Below are 22,559 nucleotides of genomic sequence, written 5' to 3' on the forward strand. Positions count from 1 at the left end.
CTCTATCCCTTGCCATTTTTTGTTGTTTTTTATAAAATTCAGTAGATACAATTAGATGGATCATAACTGGTGTCATGTAACACATCCTCAAATTGGCACATATTTGCTCCTTTTCTGTTACAGTCATGTAATATTTTATGTAAATATTTTCCCTTATTAATAAACTGACAACCAGCAACCTCTTACCAATCCAGAATGCCAACATGGACACTTAGATGCATCTATGTGTTTCTGTGTGTCTGGAGCTCCTAGGTACTCCAAACGACAGCTTTTGCCTATGTATTATATTGAAATTCAGTATTCTACAAATATATTACTAGTAACACTTGTTTCATGACATGCTGTCATAAATGGTCCACATATGATAGTCTTTATCTTCACTTACACATTACTTTGTTAATGCATTCATTGATTCACTTACAATCCCTACCTAAGCACTCACTGAAGCCGAAGAACCTGAACTTCTACTCTGAACTCCACTCCCTTACAGAGAAGAGCAAGGTCTCTTTCTAATGGACTTCAGAGTTTAGGGTTTAATCAAAATTAATCATTCATATGCCCCAGAACTATTCATCACTCACTTTTTTCTCATGTATTTACTTATACACTGTTTATTGACTATGCATACTATTTCATTAATGATTTCACCCACAAAATAATTTACATGAATCACAAAAACCCAAGAACAAGACCTCTGACTGCTGCAGAATGCTATCTCCACGCTCATTTCCCACAGAGCTGGTAGACGAGATCTCTTTTTAATTGGGACTCAGACTGTGCCTATAATTAATCAATAACCTTGCTTACTACCCATCCCATGTGCCACTGCTCTTTGCTCAATCATCTTTCACTTGATTTACTCATAACTTAACAGCAGTACAATGAACAGTCTATCATCTCATTCCACAACTGGAACACTGGCAATTCGTTCCATATTTGTAGGTGCTCCCTTCCCAACAAAGTAAAAGCCTAGATCTTTATCAATAGAGAAATCTTCTTAAAATATGGTGCACAATAGAGGAGAATATTAAGCAACCATGAAAATGAATACAACCTCCTCCAATTATGTTTGTAAGGGATTCCAGTTGTACCAAAATAAACTCATCTTTCTAAGGGACTTCAGCTGTACTGAAATGAATTCATCTTAACCTATGGTTCATTACATATTCCCAATATTGGTCCACGCATGGCATTGTTTAATTGGTTTTGATTTTGTTATTTTATTTTTAATTGACAGATAAAATTATGTGTATTTATAGTGTACGACATGATGTTTTGAAGTATATATACACTGTCGGTTGACTAACTCTAGCTAATTAATATAAACATTACCTCCCATAGTTGTCATTTTTGTGGCGAGAACACTTCACATCCACTCTCTCAGCATTTTTTAATTCTATTTATGTTTGAGGTAGCCATTCATTCTTTGAATTAATTCGATGGACAACATCAATAGCCCCCTTCAAAGCAAGAACAAGAACTCTGTTACTCACATGTGCCTCTCTGTTTCTTATCCACATAAGTGACAGACATGATCTCCATCACTGGATAACAAATAAGTCAGATCTGGCATATGGAATGTGGAGTGAAAACCAGATTTTAGAAAATTCAAGAAGCAGCACAGATTTAGATTTTTTAAGGGACCTAAGTCCCGTTGTACCAAATTTATATATAAAAAAAAACCTGCAGTTTTTGTCAAATTCCCAATTAGCCTAAGAATGGCCCTGATTTTATTTATTGACTTATTTAATTACCAATTTAGGCACTATACGGAAAACTCCTGAACCTATATCCTAAGAAAAAGATCAAAACTATGCATGTTCCAAATTCCATCACTTAAGCCCCACCCACAAAGGTAAGAACCAAGGTGATCTTTTTTATAGGTCTTCCTTGATTAGAATTGGATAAATTTATGTTCCCATTTCTTAACACATTTTCAGCAATGGTCTGTGTTTGATCCTAACTTATGAATCTATTCATTTATTTGTTTACTTTTTATTCACTCATGGAATAATTTGTTAGTATTTTTATTTTCTTCAAAGAAAATGCAAAATGGCCTAAAATATTATTGCAAATAACTGATTCTATGCGCTTTATCCACAGTGTGCAGAACCCCATACCCCTTTTATTTATACAGACACTTTTAATGATAAATTAACCTTATTCATCTATGTTTGTCCTCTTTTATTTTTTTTTTTTTTTTTTTTTTTTGAGACGGAGTCTCGCTCTGTCGCCCAGGCTGGAGTGCAGTGGCGCGATCTCGGCTCACTGCAAGCTCCGCCTCCCGGGTTCACGCCATTCTCCTGCCTCAGCCTCCCGAGTAGCTGGGACTACAGGCGCCCACAACCGCGCCCGGCTAATTTTTTGTATTTTTAGTAGAGACGGGGTTTCACCGTGGTCTCGATCTCCTGACCTTGTGATCCGCCTGCCTCGGCCTCCCAAAGTGCTGGGATTACAGGCGTGAGCCACCGCGCCCGGCCCCTGTCCTCTTTTAAATAATCGCTTTCCTGCAATCAGTAGGACTGCTATACTCCAACAACAACAAAGCTAAAAATCTAATCAAAAACTCAATCGCTTGTATGGCAACTGCAACAAGAACAAAAAAGTACTTAGGAATATACCTAACCAAAGGGGTGAAAGATCTCTACAAGGAAAACTACAAAACACTGCTGAAAGAAATCATAGATGACACAAACAAATGAAAACACATCCCACGTTCATGGATGGATAGAATCAATATTGTGAAAATGGCCATGTTACCAAAAGGAATCTACAGATTCAATGCAATTACCATCCAAATACCATCATTATTCTTCACAGAACTAGAAAAAATAATCCTAAAATTCATATGGAACTGAAAAAGAGCCCACATAGTCAAAGTAATACTAACAAATCTGGAGGCATTTCATTGCCCAACTTCAAACTATACTACAAAGCTATAGTCACCAAAACAGTATGATACTTGTATAAAAATAGGCACGTAGACCAATGGAAAAGGAGAGAGAACCCAGAAATAAAACCAAATACTTACAGCCAACTGACCTTCAACAAAGCAAACAAAAACATAAAGTGGGAAAAGCATACCCTACTCAACAAATGCCGCTGGGATAATTGGCCAGCCGCATGTAGAAGAATACAAAAGCCAACTCAAAATGGATCGAAGACTTAAAATCTAAGACCTGAAACCATAAAAACTGTGCAATATAACATTGGAAAAACTCTTCTAGATATTGGCCTAGGCAAAGAGTTTTGACCAACAACACAAAAACAAATGCAACAAAAACAAAAATAAATAGATGGGACCTAATGAAACTAAAAAGCTTCTGAACAGCAAAAGAAATAATCAGCAAACAGACACCCCTCAGAGTGGGAGAAAATACTTGCAAGCTATGATCTGACAAAGGACTAATAATCAGAAACTACAAGGAACCCAAACAAATCAGTAAAAAAACAAAAATAATCTATCAAAAAGTGGACAAAGGACATGAATAGACAATTTCCAAAACAAGATATACAAATGGCCAACAAACATATGAAAAAATGTTCGGCATCACTAATTACCAGGGAAAATGCAAATTAAAACCATAATAGGATGCCACCTTACTCCTGCAAGAATGGCCATAATTAAAAAATCAAAAGTTAATCAATGTTAGCATGGATGTGGTGAAAAGGGAACACTTTTACACTGCTGGTGGGAAGGCAAACTAGTACAACCACTATGGAAAACAGCATGGCGATTCCTTAAAGAATTAGAAGTAGAACTACCATTTAACCCAGCAATCCTACTACTGGGTATCTACCCAGAGGAAAAGAAGTCATTATATGAAAAAGACACTTGTACACACGTTTATAGCAACACAATTCACAATTGCAAAGATATGAAACCAGCCTACATGCCTATCAACCTGCAAGTGGATAAGAAAAATGTGTATATATATCCACCAACTGGAATACTATTCAGTCATAAAAAGGAACAAAATAATGGCATTCACAACAACCTGGATGGAGTTGAAGACCATTATTCTCAGTGAATTAACTTAGGAATAAAACCAAACATCATATGTTCTTACTTGTAAGTGCAAGCTAAGCTATGAGGATGCAAAGGCATAATAATGACATAATGAACTTTGGGGACTCAAGGGGAAGGCTGGTAGGGGATGACGAATAAAAGACTACACACTGGGTACAGTGTACACTGCTCAGGTGACAGATGCACCGTCACCACTAAAGAACTTACCCATGTAATCAAAAATGACCTATTCCCCCAAAACCTATAAAAATAGAAAATTTTTAAAAATTGCACAATAGTTAATATATAGTAAACAATTATTGTTAGCTATATTACTAACAGTTGTATTATTTTTTATTATTTTATTATTATAGTTTTATTTTGTCATTGCTATGAGGGAAGTATTGTTCTTGATGCTACAGTTAATAAAAAAATTCTGTCAATAAAAAATAAGCAAATAAATAAATAATCCCTTCCTTCATATGCTTAGAATAATAACATCAAAATTTGTTAACGTACATACCCTGAACAAGAGCTCTAAATAAGACTAACATCTGCCCATAAGCTCAACAGTTGGTGCCTGCTTGATCTTTCAATTAGGTAGTTCTGTAAGCAATTATTTCTGTTCCCTTCTTTTCCCTTTTCATATTAAAATACGGAACAAAATTAACAGCTGGCAACCCAGAAACATACATCTGCCCATATGTTCCTAACCAATATGGTAACAGCCTTGAACTATTTACTTATTAGAACTCAGCTTCTCAGAAATATTTAATAATAATTTATATCTCATTACATACTCTCATAATTGGTGCATATCCAGCCCTCTTTGGCTGAATTCATTGGTATGTGTCTTTATTTACTCATGCACTGATTTACTACTAATAGTAGGATTCATATCAGATCTGCAAAATCCTAAGCACGAGATGCTTATATTCCTCACTGCAGCTACAAGCTCATGTCCCACTGAGGCAGTAAACTAGGCTTGTTTTTACAATGAACCTCAGAGTCATATAGTTTAATCAAAATCCTTGATTCAAGCACCCCAGAGTACTTATCATTGGTTTAGTTTTGAGACTTTTTATTTATTTATACAGTTGTTTGTTGATTTAGTTCATTAATTGACTAAAAATTACTTAATCAATATTCATGAATCACAACAAAGCAAGAATAAGATACGTGAATGTTATAACTGATATATGTAGGCTAATTTCTCCAAGAGCTAATCCACCAAATCTCCTTCTACAGAGGATCTCACTGTTACACGTATGGACCAACCAAAATCCTTATGCAGTCTCACACTCAACGTGGCCCAGGCAGGGCCCTCTTTCTCTAGCCTTTCCTCAACTATTTTCAAATTTTAAATATTTAACAAAGAACATAAAGGAACATCATGTTTTCCTTCACTGACAACATTTTTTTCCTTCCTTGTGTTTTCTCTGCCATAGCTTAGAAACCTAAATCTTTATCAATGGCAGAATGTGTAAATTAAGAGTAGTGAAAAAGTGAAATACTAAACAATTGAAACTGAATGAAATATCTTCTTCCATCCACTTTTTCGCAGAACCGACTTGTTCAGAATTATATCGATCTTAACTTTTGTTTCAGGGTACATTTTCACCAATGCTCATTCTTTTTTTTAAGTTTTATTTTATTCTTAAAATAAAATAAAATGTTATTTAATTGACAAATCCTTCTTGACCCTCTTTATGTATTCATCTATTTACTTATTTACTGTTTAATTTGTAATAGGCTAATTTAATCTTATATCTATCTTTTTAAAGAAAATTAACAAGGATAAATCTACCAGCATCCAAAACTGAATATAACATGAACCCATCTGTGAACATTAAGCAGTTAGGGGTCCAGACATTATAACCTTTATATGGACATCAGCAGTATAGAAATGACTTTATCCTAATACTTGCTTCATAATTTATGACCATCACTGGTCTGTCATTTGTCTTCTTTTAACTTATTGTGACATAAACTTCTTCATTCATTCCCTTACAATCCATAGCTGAGAATCCAAAGAAACTGTTCAAAAACTCTGAATAAAACTAACATCTGTCAATCTGCCCATTACCCACAGAAATAATCAACTAGATCTTCATTCTCATTGTTGTTCAATGAACTCAATGACTAGAACTGGATTAATATTAATTCTTATCACCTGACACCTTCTCAACACTGGTCGTCTTCCATTTTCTTATTTCCGTAAAAATCTCTACCTTAGAAATAAGAGCAACCATCCATCCCTGTGCTTGTGTGTATTTTATTGACTTCAATGCTTCAAAAACATAATAATAATCCATTGGTTCATGCTTGGTTTTCTTTTTTTATTCATTTACACATTTGTTTAATAAGTTCACCTGTAATCCCAGCACTTTGGGAAGCCTAGGCGGGCAGATCATTTGAGGTCAGGAGTTCGAGACCAGCTTGACCTACATAATGAAACCCCGTCTCTACTAAAATACAAAAATTAGCCAGGCATGGTGGCAGGCACCTGTAATCCCAGCTACTTGGGAGGCTGAGGCAGAAGAATTTTCTGAACCCAGGAGGCAGAGGTTGCAGTGAGCCAAGATCACACCATTGCACTCCAGCCTGGGCAACAGAGTGAGACTCCTCTTCCAAAAAAAAAAAAAAAAAGTTAATTTATACATTTGTTCAATTTGTTTAATTATTTACTCATCAATTCACTTAAACAATGCTAATGTAATCAATACCATCAAGATCCTGCTACAGGCCCATCTATGAAAGTAGGAGACTGGGTATCTCTCAGTGGATTTCAGTGGTGCCTACATGGATTAATCCTGCCCACACTCAGCACTTGCATGCTTAATCCTCTTCCATTTAGTCAGCTACTTAATCAGGTATTTGTTGTTAGTAATTGTCTTTGAAACAAAAAAAACTGAAGACTAGCAAGACACCACCAACAAAATAAAACAGCATGGATTATTACATGATCTTTTCATATCTTCCTTACCTAAATAAACTAACCATCCTTACCTAAAAGAATTAACCATTAAACCATAGCCATTATTTATACAGGTTTTGGTGCTTAATAAAAACTATTTATAACAGGCCAGACACAATGGCTCATGCACTGAGAGGCCAAGGAGGGTGGATCGCTTGAGCCCAGGAGTTTGAGACCAGCCTAGGCAACACAGTGAAACCTCATCTCTACAAAAAATACAAAAAAATTAGCCAGGTGTGGTGGCATGCGCCTGTGGTCCCTGCTACTAGGGAAGCTGAGGCAGGAGGATGGCTTAAGCCTAAAGGTCGAGGCTATGGTGAGTTGTGACTGTGCCACTGCACTCCAGCCTGGGTGACAGAGTGAGACTCTGCCTCAAAAAAAAAAAAAAAAAAAAAACGAAAATAATCCTTGTTTCAGCAGTCTACATTTTAATGTTTAGCATGTGCTGTTTCCATTTTTTTCTCATTCATTTATTCACTTATTAGTGATTCATCACTGATTAGCCAATAATAATACAATCAGTACCCATGGATTAGAAAAACATAAAATTGAATATTCCTCTCATTGGATTATAGCAATGCTGAGCAATAAAAAATTTAATGCCACCTACACAAATACTTGTAAATTTTCTAGAAGCTACAGTATTTAAAAAGTAAAAAGAAACAGGTGAAATCAACTGTAATTGTGTATTTTATTTAGCCCAGTATCTAAAATACTATCTTTTAATCGATATAAATAATTCTAGAAATATTTTACCTTTTTCATATTGAGGCTTCTAAACTCGGTATGTATTTTTCCATGTAGATCACATGTCAATTAGACTAGTCACATTCCAAGTGCACAGTAGTTCCCGTGGCTAGCAGTGATGGTATTAGACAGTGCATGTCTTTAATTTCTCACAGAAATAATACACTAGATATCTTCCTATAATGTATCTAAGTATGACACACATGGATCAATGGATCAATCAACATTCTTCATACATAGCAATGCCACAATTATCACTGGCCCATCCTTAGCCCTCTTTCTTTTAATTTGTCTATATTTCAAAGATGACACAATGAGCTACCATAAATCTACCATCTTCTTGCCCAGTAGAATACTGATAATTACTTTCAATCTTCCCATGTGCTACCCTCTTAAGCAGTTAATGGCATAGGTCTATATCGACGGAGGACTGTTTAAATCAACAGTGATGTAAAATGTATACGAATATTAAACTGCCAGCAACACAAATAAAATAGCCTGACTGTATTCTTAATGGAAGTGGTGTTGAGTTGGATTAATCATGAACACTGATTCATATAACATTCTCATCATTGGCGCATGCGTGTTCTGTGGTATTTTAATATGTGGAGCTATTTACTTCTTTTAAGTAATACAGTCAACATCTGTGAGCAAATTATCCAAACCAAGAACAAGGACCCTGACTGTCCTGTCATCAGCCTCCATGCTCCTTGCCCACAGAGAAAGCAGCCCGGCCCTCATCATTACAGAATAGCTGATCACCTGCGGTGTACTCACTCTGTAGAAGAGAAAGCAAGTGTGAAAAGGTGTGAAAAAGACTAGATTTAAACTTTTTAAAGAAATATTAAAATTGCAAAATACTGGATTAACCATAACCCTTGGCTTGTGCCACATTCCCAACATTGGTCCGTGGCTCGCCCTCTTTCTCACCACTGACCCACAGTTAACACTTCCTTCTTAATTGACTTCATCAATTGATTATTTTAATTATTAACTTAATAAACACCATTGAGTGAATCTCCTAAAATAAAAATGAGAATGATGACCATTACAAATCCCGTCTATGTGTCCCCTCTTATATGAATGACAGGCCCAGGTAGGGAGAGCCCACATTATCTGCCCAGCAGGACTAGAGTTGCCGTGGGGTGGCACTGCTCAGTGCCTCCTATTCTTTTTGTAAGTAGGAGTGGTTCTTGTGGCCTTCATGTCTATAGAATATTTACTATACAGGAGACAGATAACCTATTTATTTCAGGTCTTTGAATTTTAAAAATCTATTCACTTACTGATTTTTATAATATAATCAAAGAAAACACCACGAATCTACCATCAAAACCAAGAAAAACAGTAGTATATTATAGAGATAGATATATAATTGATTGATAGATAGATAGATAGATAGATAGATAGATAGATAATCCTTTAATCCTTAACCATAACTGGAGAAACAGAAACCTTTATATAATGGACTTAATCTGTTCAGAAATGTATGGATATAATATTTGGTTCATGACACACTTTCTTTTATTTATTTATTTTTTTTTTTTGAGACAGAGTCTCGCTCTGTTGCCCAGGCTGGAGTGCAGTGGCACAATCTCGGCTCACTGCAAGCTCCACCTCCCGGGTTCATGCCATTCTCCTGCCTCAGTCTCCTGAGTAGCTGGGACTACAGGTGCCCACCACCATGCCTGGCTAATTTATTTTTTGTTTGTTTGTTTGTATTTTTAGTAGAGACGGAGTTTCACCGTGTTAGCCAGGATGGTCTCAATCTCCTGACCTCGTGATCCACCCACCTCGGCCTCCCAACATGCTGGGATTACAGGCGTGAGCCACCACACCCGACTCATGACACACGTTCATCACTGGTCCATGCTTAGGCTTCTTTATGTATAATGACAATGAGTTGCATCCATCTACATATTCCTCACTAACAAATGTAACATGAGATCTTTTATTTATGGACTACACTTGTGGTGACTTAAATTAATCACAAACCCTGGTCTATGTCACATTATGATCCTTGCCACATGCAATGGAATCTCTAGTGTTTATTAATCATTTTTGAAGTAAATCATTTCATATGATGAATATCCACAAAGCCGCTATTCAACACACTATGACTTTGACAATACATTTTTGATCCTTTACCACCAAGATACATAGACCTTCAACATTAGAGAAATGTTCACAGAAACTATGCAGTACACATTCATGTAATGCTCAATAGTCATAAAATAAATGAATAAGCCTATGTTGTTTTTTCATGAATGAAAGACATTTTTTGTCAGTGAGTCTCAATTGTACAGAACTGGATTAATCATATTTGTTTCAAGGAACATTCCCATCACTGGTTAATATGGTTTGGCTATGTGTCCCCACCCACATCTTATCTTGAATTGTACTCCCATAAATCCCACATGTTGTGGGAGGGACCTGGTGAGAGATAATTTGAATCATGGGGGTGGTTCCCCCATACTGCTCTCATGGTAATGAATAAGTCACACGAGATCTGATGGCTTTATCAGGGGTTTCTATTTGTGCATCTTCCTCATTTTCTTTTCCCACCAGCATGTAAGAAGTGCCTTTCACCTCCCGCCATGATTCTGAGGCCTCCCCAGCCATGAGGAACCGTAAGTCCAATTAAACTTCTTTTACTTCCCAGTCTCAGGTATGTCTTTATCAGCAGCATGAAAACAGACTAATACAGTAAATTGGTACCAGGAGTGGGGTTTGTTGCTGAAAAGATACCCAAAAATGTATGAGTGATTTTGGAATTGGGTAACAGTTCCAAAAGTCAGAAGTTGGAACAGTTTGGAGGGCTCAGAAGAAGATAGGAAAATGTGGGAAAGTTTGGAACCTCCTAGAGACTTGTTGAATGGCTCTGACAAAAATGCTGATAGTGATATGAAAAATAAGGTCCAGGCTAAGGTGGTCTCAGATGGAGATGAGGAATTATCTCCTAATATGTCAGTCTAATGCCTAAGTATCCTTTTGCAAACTGGAGCAAAGGTGATTCTTGTTATGTTTTAGCAAAGAGACTGGCAGCATTTTGCCCCTGCCCTAGAGATTTTTGAGAGAGATGATTTACAGTATCTGGTGGAAAAAATTTCTAAGCAGCAAAGCATTCAAAAAGGGGCTTGGGTGCTATTAAAAGCATTCCATTTTAAAAGAGAAACAGCATAAAAGTTCAGAAAATTTGCAGCCTGGCAATGTAGCAGAAATGAAAAACCCTTTTTCTGAGGAGAAATTCAATCTGGTTGCAGATATTTGCATAAGTAACAAGGAGCTGAATGTTAATCCCCTAGACAATGAAGAAAATGTCTCCAGGGCATGTCACAGGTCTTCATGGCAGCCCCTCCCATAACAGACCCAGAAGCCTAGGAGGAAAAAAATGGCTTTGTGGGCCGGGCCCACAGTTTCCACACTGTGTGCAACATACGGACTTGGTACCCTGCATCTCAGCCACTCCAGCCATTGCTAAAAGGGACCAAGGTAAAACTCGGCCCAAGGTTTCAGAGGTGCAAGCCCTAAACCTTGGCAGCTTCCACATGGTGTTGAGCCTGAGGGTGCAGAGAAGTCAAGAATTAAGGTTTGGGAACCTCTGCCTAGATTTCAGAAGATGTATGGAAACACCTGGATGCCCAGGCAGAAGTTTGCTACAGGGGTGGGGCCCTCATGGAGAACCTCTGCTAGGGCAGCACAGAAGGGAAATGTGGGGTTGACGGCCCCCCACAGTGTCTCTACTGGGGCACCACTTAGTGGAGCTGTGAGAAGGGGGCCACCATCCTCCAGACCCCAAAATGGTAGATCCACCAGCTTGCACCATGTGCCTGGAAAAGCCGCACTCAATGCCAGCCTGTGAAAGCAGCCAGCAGGGAGGCTATACCCTGCAAAGCCACAGTGAGAGAGCTGCCCAAGACCATGGGAACCCACCTCTCACATCAGTGTGACCTGTGTGAGACCTGGAATCAAGGGAGATCATTTTGGAGCTTTAAAATTTGACTGCCCCACTGGATTTTGGACTTGCATGGACCTTGTAACCACTTTATTTTGGCCAATTTCTCCCATTTGGAATGGCTGTATTTACCCAATATCTGCACCCCTGTTGTATCTAGGAAATAAATAGTTTGCTTTTGATTTTACAGACTCATAGGCAGAAGGGACTTGCCTTGTCTCAGATGAGACTTTGGACTGTGGACTTTTGGATGCCGAAATGAGTTAAGACTTTGTGGGACTGTTAGGAAGGCATGATTGGTTTTGAAATGCGAAGAGATGAGATTGGAGGGACGATGGGCAGAATGATATGGTTTGGCTCTGTGTCCCCACCCAAATCTCATCTTGATTGTACTCCTTTAATTCCTACATGTTGTGGGAGGGACCTGGTGGGAGATCATTTGAATCATGGGTGCTGTTCCCCCCATACTGTTCTTGTGGTAGTGAATAAGTCTCACAAGATCTGTTGGTTTTATCAGGGGTATCCATTTTTTCATCTTTCTCATTTTCTCCTGCCTCTACCATGTAAGAAGTGCCTTTCACCTCCTGCCATGATTCTGACGGCTCCCAGCCATGTGGAACTGTAAGTCCAGTTAAACCTCTTTTTCTTCCCAGTCTTGAGTATGTCTTTATCAGCAGCATGAAAACAGACTAATACAGTGCCTCATAACTAACTCTCTTTTATTTAACTTTTGTATTTATATATTCATATTTAATATTCACAAAACTGCCATGAACCAACCACTTAACACAACTGATTAATGTAGTAGCTTTAAAATTTGACCACCCCACTGGATATCAGACTTGCATGGGCCAGCAGCCACATGTGACTATTTAAATTTAAATTAATAAAAATTAAGTAATATTAAAAATTCAGTTACTCATGAACACCAGCCACATTTCAAGGACTCAATAATCACATGGGACTAGTAGCTACCATACTGTACAGAACAGATTACAGAACATTTCCATCACTGCAGAAAGTTCTATTTGGGACGGGCATGGTGGCTCGCACCTGTAATCCCAGTACTTTGGGAGCCAAGACTGGTGGATTGCTTGGGCCTAGGAGTTCAAGACCTGCCTGGACAACATGGGGAAACCCTGTCTCTACAAAAAATACAAAAATTAGCTGGGTGTGGTGGTGCACACCTGTAGTCCTAGCTACCCAGGAGGCTGGGGTGGGAGGATCACCTGAGCCCGGGGAGGTCTAGCCTGGGTAACAGAGTGAGACCTGTCTCAAGGCAAAAAAAAAAAAAAAAAAAAAAAAAAGAAAGTTCCATTGGACAATACTAGAAAATACACTTAGGTTATATTCTAGAACTTTTTCTAATGAACTTAATTGGATTAATCATGATCTCTGCTTCATGAAACATCACTGGTTTATGCTGATACTTTTTTATCTGATTTGATCATTTCTAAAGAAATTGTAATGAGCAACCATAAATCCAATCTCTTACTCCACTAATAGAACACTGACATCATCTTTCATCTCTTTGTGTGCTCCTTGGTCAGAGTAAACAGCCCAGATTTCTATTTATGTAAATAAACTATGTACATGAACAAAATGAAATACAAAACAGCTGGTAAAGGAAGTTAAACGAGGTAGGTTATTTGTATGGCAGTCAGAATTTAATTAACTATAATCCTTTCATTCTTGGACCATTCTCATCGTCAGTCCATGCTTTGGCCTTTTGTTAATTTTACACACTTATGTAATTATTTATTTATTTTTAGTACTAAAATCAACATCCAACATGCCACCATGCAAAAACAAGAATATTAACTAACTCTTTAACCAATGCACTTTTAAAGGGGTCTTGGATGAACTGAATTGGAATAATCACAATTCTAGGATAATGAGTGTTGTACTTTCCTCTAACATGGTCTTGAGGTCCGTCTCAAGAGAGTGAATATAAATTCTAGCTCTGCCTGATGGGGATCCAGGAGGGGTGGTCAGTGTGTCTTTTATCACAGCATGGGATACGTGTTATTAAAAATTCAGTTACTCATGAACACCAACCACATTTCAAGGACTCAATAATCACATGGGACTAGTAGCTACCATACTGTACAGAACAGATTACAGAACATTTCCATCACTGCAGAAAGTTCTATTTGGGACGGGCATGGTGGCTCGCACCTGTAATCCCAGGTTCGCACCTGGGATACGTCTTTATCCCAGCAGACAGTCTAATGTCTAAGTATCCTATCCGTTACCAGGTGTCCCTCTCACAGGAAACTTATTTACACTGACAGTCCCCCTGTGGTTCTTGTCTGACCTATGTCCAGTCTATTCCTACCAAGGTAGCTACTCTCTAGGAGATCCCTGACCAGTAAAGAAGTTCGATAGAAGTGTGTTTGTCAGGTGAGACACAGAGGAAGCAACTCAACAAAACCCTTGAAATGGAACAACAGAAGCAGTTTATTACTTACAGATCCTGCATGCCTCAAAGGACCGGTGGAAAGGGAAAAGCCTGTATTGCAGGCTATGGCATTTCCCAAGCAGGTTTCCTGCAGAGAGTTCTCACTGGTGCATTTAGAGCAAGCCAGTATAACTGTGTGGTCCACATAGGCTGTGGGGTCAGTGTATCTAGCTGTTCCTTAGGAAGGTAGTATCCTGGAGGTGGCTGTACAAGGTAGTTATCTGGATCTATCACATTAAGAACTGGGAGGAGGTGGAGAACTACAAACTGTGTCAAGGGTGACTAAGTCTGCTTCTGGAATGAGAAAGTTAAACTTAGGTTCGAAATGCATGCTGAAGCTACATACAATAAAAAGAAATTACGACAATGAGATATGATCACTTTTGTCCCATGTTTGCTCTCTCTTGTTTTATTCATGTGTTTGTTCATTCATTCATTTACTTATTTATGAACACCCTTGAACAACTCTCCAGCCAAGATTTAAGAACATCAACTATTAATTACATTTTCTTTAAGTACCTTATCTACCCAAGTAAGAATAAAAATTCTCATAAATGTTGCATGACTACATAAACTACGATTTGTCCATTCTGTACAACAAACAGCAATTATTAGAAAATTAAACACCCTGGATCATTTTTAATGGCCTTTACTTGTGTAGAATTTAATTAATAAGCCTCACTTTACATGAAATATTATCCTCATTATCTATGCTTGCCCCTTTTAAATTTTATTTATCACTTTAAACAAAAATCATGAAAGAACAATGATGAATCCTATTCAACAAACAGAAAACGGCCAATACCTTACCTCCCTATGTGACCCTCTGCCACCGACTTAACATCCCAAACTTCTTCAATAGGGAAGTGTTGATGCAAAAGTGTAGTGCATAAATTAATAGTGGAATGCTACTGAAATGAATGAAACAGCATAAATATTTGTGTTTTGATGTCTCTCCAATTTGCAGAACTGTGCAATCATAAATCTTAGATCATGATATATTGTCTTCATTAGTCCATGCTTGACTCTCTTTGATCTTGTTTATACATGCATCCATTTATGTTTAATTACCCCATAAACATATATAAACCCACCCCCAGCCTGAAAACACAAAAAATAAACAGAATACTTATTACATATGATATATATAAGATACATGTATAAACATAACACATGATATATGTGATATATATGTAGGATATGTGTGTGTGTATGTGTGTGTGTGTGCTTTTTTTTCTTCGCTCATTTGCTACAGATTGTGTTTTAATTTGGTGACAGTTATGCTAAATGAAATTAATCAACCTTGGTTCATGACATTCTCATCATGCCTGTCATCTTTGACTTTATTTACGTGTTGATTCACGTTTAATAATGTAATAAACCATCAGCCAACCACCCAACTTCAAAACAACAACACTAAACATTACTCACATTGGTTGGTTCATGGCTCATTTTCCACAGAGGTCACAATCAAGATCTTCATCGACAATGTGTCATTAATGTCACTCTGGAGCCTCCATTCTGTGGAACACAAGGCAGATATTAAAAAGGATGAAAAAAACTAGATATTTTTAATGGCCATCAGGTGAGAAGCACAGTATTAATCATAATCTTTAGGTCATGACAGTCTCACCACTGGCCCAATCACAGCTCTCCTTGTATTCAATTATTCATTTATTAATTTGTATTATTACAATGAGTATGTATTAATTCACCACTCTAATCAAAAACAAGAATCATGACTATCACAAACATGGGTCCTTACGCATCTTACCCAAGAAGGAGCCAACTCAGATATTCTTCCTAACAGACGCAGATGATGCAGACTTGGAGTAACAATCATATTTGACTCCTACTCACCCTTTTCAATGTCTTCACTGATTTTTTTAAACACAGTAAACACAGATGAACCCACCACTGATCCAGAACAAAAATATTGATTAGTACATCCAAATACTTCTTATCCACTGAGGTAAAAGTCTTGTTTTATTTTAAATAGTCCATAATTGTACATAACGGTGGATGAATCTTAATCTTTAGGTCATAAAACATTGTCTTTGTGGTCCATTCTTGATATTCTTTCATTTCATCACTTTTGTACTCATTGAATTCATTTTTAACTATGCAGCCACCACACTTGAAGTCACCATTTAGCCCAAGACCAGTGATTATTCTGTATACCTGTTGATATACTGCCTACTGTCAACCTCAACAGCCTAGAACCTGGCTTTTGTTTTGGAATAACCTCACAGAAGCAGAGACTAGAAAGGTGGTTACTAGGGGTCAGGAGTGAGAGAAATCTGGAGATCTTAGAGAATGCAAACCTTCAGTTAGGAGTAAGTTCTGGTGACCCAATGCAGAGTACGGTGACTACAGTTAATAATAATGTACTGCATGCTTGAAATTTGCTAAAAGAGTAGACCTTACGTGTTCTCACTGCACACACAGAAAAAGGGAACTATATGAGATGATGGATATGTTAATTTGCTTGATTATGGTAATCATTTCACAATATATATGTATATCAAAATGTCACACTGTACAACTTAAATACATACAATACAAATACATATAATATTTATTTGTCAATGATTTATTTATGAAGCTTGGGAGTGAGGAACACATTGCCATCATTGGTACATGCTTGGCTGTCTCTAGTTTTATTTGCACATTCATTCATTTTTAACTGTTCAATCAACACCCATGAAGCCGGCTTTTATTTGTCTGCACTCACCTTCTCTGGCAGAGAAACCCCAGTGTGCCCATTCTATGGAAAATAAAGCTGGTTAAAAAAAAGAAACTGGCCTACGAGGCCTTTTTTGTTTGTTAATATCAGGTTACCAGACCTGGATTAGTCATAATCCTTTGCCTAGAACACATTTTCAAAATTGTTCCATTCGAGGCCTTTATTACCTTATTTCTTTATTCCTTGATTATTTTTAACAACAAAATTAATAGCCACAAACTGCTCTGATCTCTTTTTAATGCCCCTCAGTTGTGGAGAATTAATCACCATCCCTGGTTTACAACCCACTCCCGTCCTTCCTGCTGGCATGCCTCTCTCTTATTGTATTGATTGTTAAAACCACCCATGACAATTACCACTGGTGGTCCCCACCTCCATCCCTTCCCCTCTCATGCCCCTGCCTCCCTCTACCTTAAACAACCACTCCCAAATATCCTGGATACAATCCCTTTCCAGATATATATATATATATATAAATTTACAACATATATGTAATATATGTATTCTTTCCATGGATCAGTGGCTTGCAGGAGTTTTCAGTGAAGGCTAAAAAGAAGGGTCAAGGGAGAATGTGAAATATACAAGCTTGAGTTCAGAGCACACTCACGGCTGGGGGGTTGGTAAAAGCCCTCAAACCCAGATCGCTGAGCCATCTGCACCTGTGCTCACTTCATGAGCCAGTGGGCCCAACGGGTACAGCACATATGCTCACACCTCAGTACCCACCTCCCAAATCCAGCCTCAACGCTAGACTAGCTGGGTGACATCAGGAAAACGAGCTAACGTCTCTGTGCCTGTTTCCCCATCAGCAAGATAGTCGCAGCACTAGTCCCCAAGCAAAGTTATGTTATTATTTTCATGCCAATGGCAACCAGGTTAAAAAAACAAACAAACAAAACCCTCCACCCCACATCTGAGCCCCTCCCTCACCCAAATCTTGGCTCCCTCTGCAGCAGCGCCCGAGCTCTGGTGTTAGACAGACAGACAGACCAGGTTCCACCCCAGCAGGCACTCATGAGCTGTGTAACTGCAGAGACGTGACCTGGCTTCTCTGTCTTGTGCCCCGACTTGTACGATTTGTAGAATGAGGAACGCAGCGCCCTCGTGGGTCCAACCGGAGGGTGACCTGAACTATCGCCCATCCCTCAAGTAGCCTGCCTTGCACACCTGCGCACACCTCGCCCTTTCCCCGTCCCGTGACGCCCACCTGACTGGTTAAACAGTCCCCAGTTTGATCAAAGAAATGAATTAGCTCAACGCTCAGATCAAGTCAAGGGTTTGGGACTCGGGCAGGGAATAGTTGGGGGTCTGTTCTTTTTTGGACACGGCATCAGAGCTTAAACAAGTACCCTGAAAAACAGAAATCCAACTAAGAGATGCACTTTGGAAAATGAAAATTCATTTTGTGAAATCGGACTGCCCTTGGAGAAGTCTATGCCGTGAGATTCTTGATGTTCAAACTTGATTCCAAGAAACCCAAAGAGGCTTCACTATGGGCCTTGGCAATGATATACAGCCAGTTTCCTTCCTATCCCCGCAGCCTGTCCTGGGTGTGCACCATCTGGCACAACTGGCCTCAGAGTAACTCAGGGACCTGAAAATAATTCTATATATTATGTAGAGTTATGGTGTACGTATATAATGTCATATACACATCAATCTGTCCGTTGGGGGACTTTCATGAGAGAGTCGTGGGAAGACCACCAGTGTGGCGCCCTGCTCCTGCCTTCTTCATACTGCGGGGCCTTGGGGAAAACCTGTCCCCTCCCTGAGCCTCGGGTGGCGATCATCCCACCAGCCTTTCCTCCCTCCCAAGTGGTGTGAAAATGAAAAGCATAACATTTTAAGTGCAAGTTCCCTCCAAGCAGCAGGGATCATTAATATTGTACCTCCTGTACCCAGCACGCAGTGTTCACAGCATGCCTCAGCATACATTATCTCGTTTGATTCTCACAACAGGCCTGTGAATTAGACATAATAATCATAATTAGCCAATATTTATTGAATGCGTACTCTGTACCAAGCACCATGCTGCCTACTTTGCATACATTGACACTCCTCTGGAGTAGATACGATTCAATAGTATCTCATAAATTTTTCCCCCAAAATTTTTGAGCATGTACTTTGTACCGGTGCTGGGTCTAAGTGCCGGGGATACAGTAGTGAACAAAACGGACAGATCCCCATCCCATGAGAATTAACATCCCCGTGGGTGGAGATAGGAACAGAAAATCATCAGAAAAGGTAAAGCCTAATGCATGGAATAAAAGACGGTGATAAGAACTACGGAAGAAAATAAAGCAGGACAGGGGCAGGGAGTGACACGAGGGGGGAAGCCTCACGGAGATGATGATATTTGAGCAAAGCATTACTAGTCCTATTTTATACCTAGGGAAACTGAGACTCAGAGAAGTTAGATGACTTATAAGTGGTCACACAGCAAGGAGATGCTGAGCCGGAAGGCGAACCCAGGCAGTGTCGCTCCGGAGTCAGCCTTCCCACTTCTTCCCGATGCCTCATTTTGGCAGCAGTGACCCATTGCCAGCCGGCAATGTGAGTGTGAGAATAAATCACGTTGAGGGGGGTGGGGCTGCAAAGGTTTTTCTGACCTCCCACACAGGCAGCCCCAGAAGCAGAGGTTATCCCCAGGATGTACCATTAGACCCGGATGAATAAATAAACTGTCCATCTTGGAGGAGCTGCAGGGGCAACATTTCTTACAGGACTTCACAGAATCTGAAGTCAGGCAATGCTGGGATCACAGCTTAGACTCAACACAGCCCAGCAAGTCAGCACCAATGCTAGACCCATCTCCTCCCACCTGGCTGTTAGGGCATCCGATTGCACCCCGCCAGAGGCACCCCATGTGCAGCCACATGCCACCGAGGCTTAAGTTACAGATGTGCTGCCCCAGGAATGGAAGGAGGCTTCCCAGTCCTCATGCCCCACATGGTAAGAGACTCAGAATTTTTCCAACTGGCCACCTCCAAAAGAGCAAGTCAAGAAACATTTCTAAAGTGACCATTTCTCCCCCAAAAAACAGGTAGGGAAAGTTTAATGAAATCATATATGAGAACTGGGGAACCTTGCTCACTACTGCTAGAAACCATGAAGTTTAATGAATTTTAACCTCAGAAACTTCGATTCACAGGACTGTAATTATTTATCTTGCCTTTTACCTACTCAGTTTCTTCCCAGCTCCCAGGCAACCCCTGTGTAAGCCCCTACACCACAAGGAAATTCCTTCACGGGAGTCTTACCTCTCTTAGGGCTTCATCTTTCCTTAGATGGATCATGCCCATTTGCTGCATAGAACTCTCACTTCTATCACTAGCACTTGCAGTTTTAAATGAGTATTTTTGTTTCCATTTCACTGACTCATTCTCCAAAGACAAGCACACAGGCCTCTCTGAGCACCTGTTCGGCTATTGGTAAAATGTGGAGAACGATTCTTACCTGCCTGTCATCAAATGACACCTCAATAACAACACTTGTAACCACTGTAATTTTCATTGTAAGTAAATATTTATTGAATGCTCATCGTCTGGAAAGCATTCTTTTTTTTGTTTTTGTTTTTGTTTTTTTCGGAGACAGGGTTTCCCTCTGTCACCCAGGCTAAAGTACAGTGGCACAATCATGGCTCACTGCAGCCTTGACCTCCCAGGCCCAAGCAATCTTCCCATCTCAGCCTCCCAGGTAACTAGGACCACAGATGTGCACCACTACACCCAGATAATTTTTAAATATTTTGTAGAGATTGGGGTCTCCCTATGTTTCTCAGGCTGGTCTCAAACTCCTGGGCTCAACGGATTCTCCCACCTCAGCCTCCCAAAGTACTGGGATTACAGGCACAAGCCACCATGCCCAGCCTGGAATGCTCTCTTTTAAAGAATTTATATGTTTGCCTCATTTAATCCTCAAGTACTCATTAGTAAGGTACTATTGGTATTAGTAAAGTACTATTGGTAGAACTGAAGAAAACGGGGCACGGAAATTAAATACCTTGTCCAAACTCATGAAAGTAGTCAATGGCAAAGCTGAGATTGAAACCCTAGCACCTAGAGTGTGTGAAGCAGGGCCTAGCCCATAAGCAGGTTCTCAAAACCTATCCGCTAATATTAACCCAGGTCTGCAGCGAGGCTTACTGATTCACCATTCAGCCCTCCACCCAGTCCCCTCCCTCATTGCCTTGCAATGGACTCATTTTTACATCTGCTACCATTAGCATTCAGTCAGAATATGAGATGCCAGGAATCTAATTTGACTTGATTAATTGTACTGTAGGATGCCAGTGATATGTGTGGCCCTTGCTTGTGTGATCATTACAAATAGAATACACTAGAGATATTACTTGGGAAATAAGCTTGGATTTGATTGGATGAGAAGTTCAGCTCACTGACAGACCAAGAGAGTGAGTCCAGCATAAGACAACCCCAAGGCAGATTTCTTCAGACACGGTCACAGAGAAAAGGAGATAAACAGGTTGAGCGGATGAGTTTGGAAGGAAAGAAGACTTGAGTTCAAATCCTGGGTCTGCATTTCCTCCCTCTATGATTTCGGGTAAGTCACTTACCACTCCCAAACTTCGGTTTCCTTTTCACTTAATTGAGAATGGAAATTGCTATCGTGGAGGGTGGCTGTGATGATTTAGAGGAGATAAAATTATGCCAAGTGCCAGCGAAGGGCTGAGTATGCAGTTGGGGCTTAGGGCTTAGTCATCCAGGAGAGCCAGTGGAAAGACGGATGCCTGCTATTCCCTCAGCGCTGCATGAAAGCAGCAGAGACAGAGAGTTGCCACTGAGCAGCTCCAGCACCACAGCTGGGACTTGGTCCCTGTAAGCTGGCATCCCACCTGTTGTCCCAGAGCCACCTGAGCCAGTCAGTGTGCTCAGAAGCAGAACAGAAGGCAGGAGCTTCACCAGCGAGCTCCATTCAGAGGGAACCTCTCTTCAAAGATCAAGTAAGCCTTTGATCTTGGTGAGAAATTGACTATTCTCTCTCATTCCTCTCTCCTTCCACCACCTGTGCTTCAACTCACTCATCCATATAACCAGCATTCATCAGGTAGCCAGTCATCTCTCCATCTATGCATGCATCTTGATGCAGGCATCCATCCCTCCCTCAGACCTGACATCCATCCTTCCACCTCTCCATTTTGCAGAGGAATCACACAGACCTGAGTTGGAATCCTGGGTCTTGCTTCCTAGCCGATCTTGGGCAAGTCACTAACCTCTCAAAGTCCTCTAATCTGTAAAATAAAGGGAAATCAGATGTCGCCGGAGCGAGGATTTAAAGAGAGTGTAGACGTACCAGTGTCTGGCCTCAGCAAAGTCATTACATGTTCATTCCCTCTGCTCCTGCAATCTGGTTGGGATTTATGCAAGGAAAAAAACCACTGCATCTTTTGCATGACACGTTGAGAAGTGCTTTTTAGAAATTATCTGAGATGTTTCAGTGGTGTGCATCCCCCAGCAGTACCCCCAGGGCTGGGCAGTGGCTAAAGCGGTTTGGGGTGGTGGTACCCCCTGGACTCACAGTAGAGAGTGCCATCTAGTGGATAGGCACCTGCCGGGGTCCCCCGTTGGTCCCGGGTCACAACAGCTGAGGTCAGGCAGCTGAATGGCGAGCCAGGAGGGCCAAGCGAACCCAGCCCCGAGACGGTAG

The 22,559-nt window shown here is 39.9% G+C and overlaps 1 long non-coding RNA gene and 1 other non-coding gene across 2 annotated transcripts in view; both read right to left on the reverse strand.

The window, feature by feature from the left end:
• LOC126958451 (uncharacterized) overlaps positions 1 to 22,559 on the reverse strand; it is a 169,838-nt gene that overhangs the window by 135,815 nt on the left and 11,464 nt on the right. The window contains exon 4 of the long non-coding RNA XR_007727188.1: positions 1,494 to 22,143. This is a non-coding gene — a long non-coding RNA (uncharacterized LOC126958451). The remainder of the gene's footprint in view (positions 1 to 1,493; positions 22,144 to 22,559) is intronic.
• LOC126960403 (small nucleolar RNA SNORD113/SNORD114 family) lies at positions 5,006 to 5,077 on the reverse strand. Its single transcript, XR_007727954.1, has one exon. It is a non-coding gene; the product is annotated as a small nucleolar RNA SNORD113/SNORD114 family (small nucleolar RNA).

This window comes from Macaca thibetana, chromosome 7 (genome assembly GCF_024542745.1).
Source record: "Macaca thibetana thibetana isolate TM-01 chromosome 7, ASM2454274v1, whole genome shotgun sequence".
NCBI classification, from domain to species: domain Eukaryota; kingdom Metazoa; phylum Chordata; class Mammalia; order Primates; family Cercopithecidae; genus Macaca; species Macaca thibetana.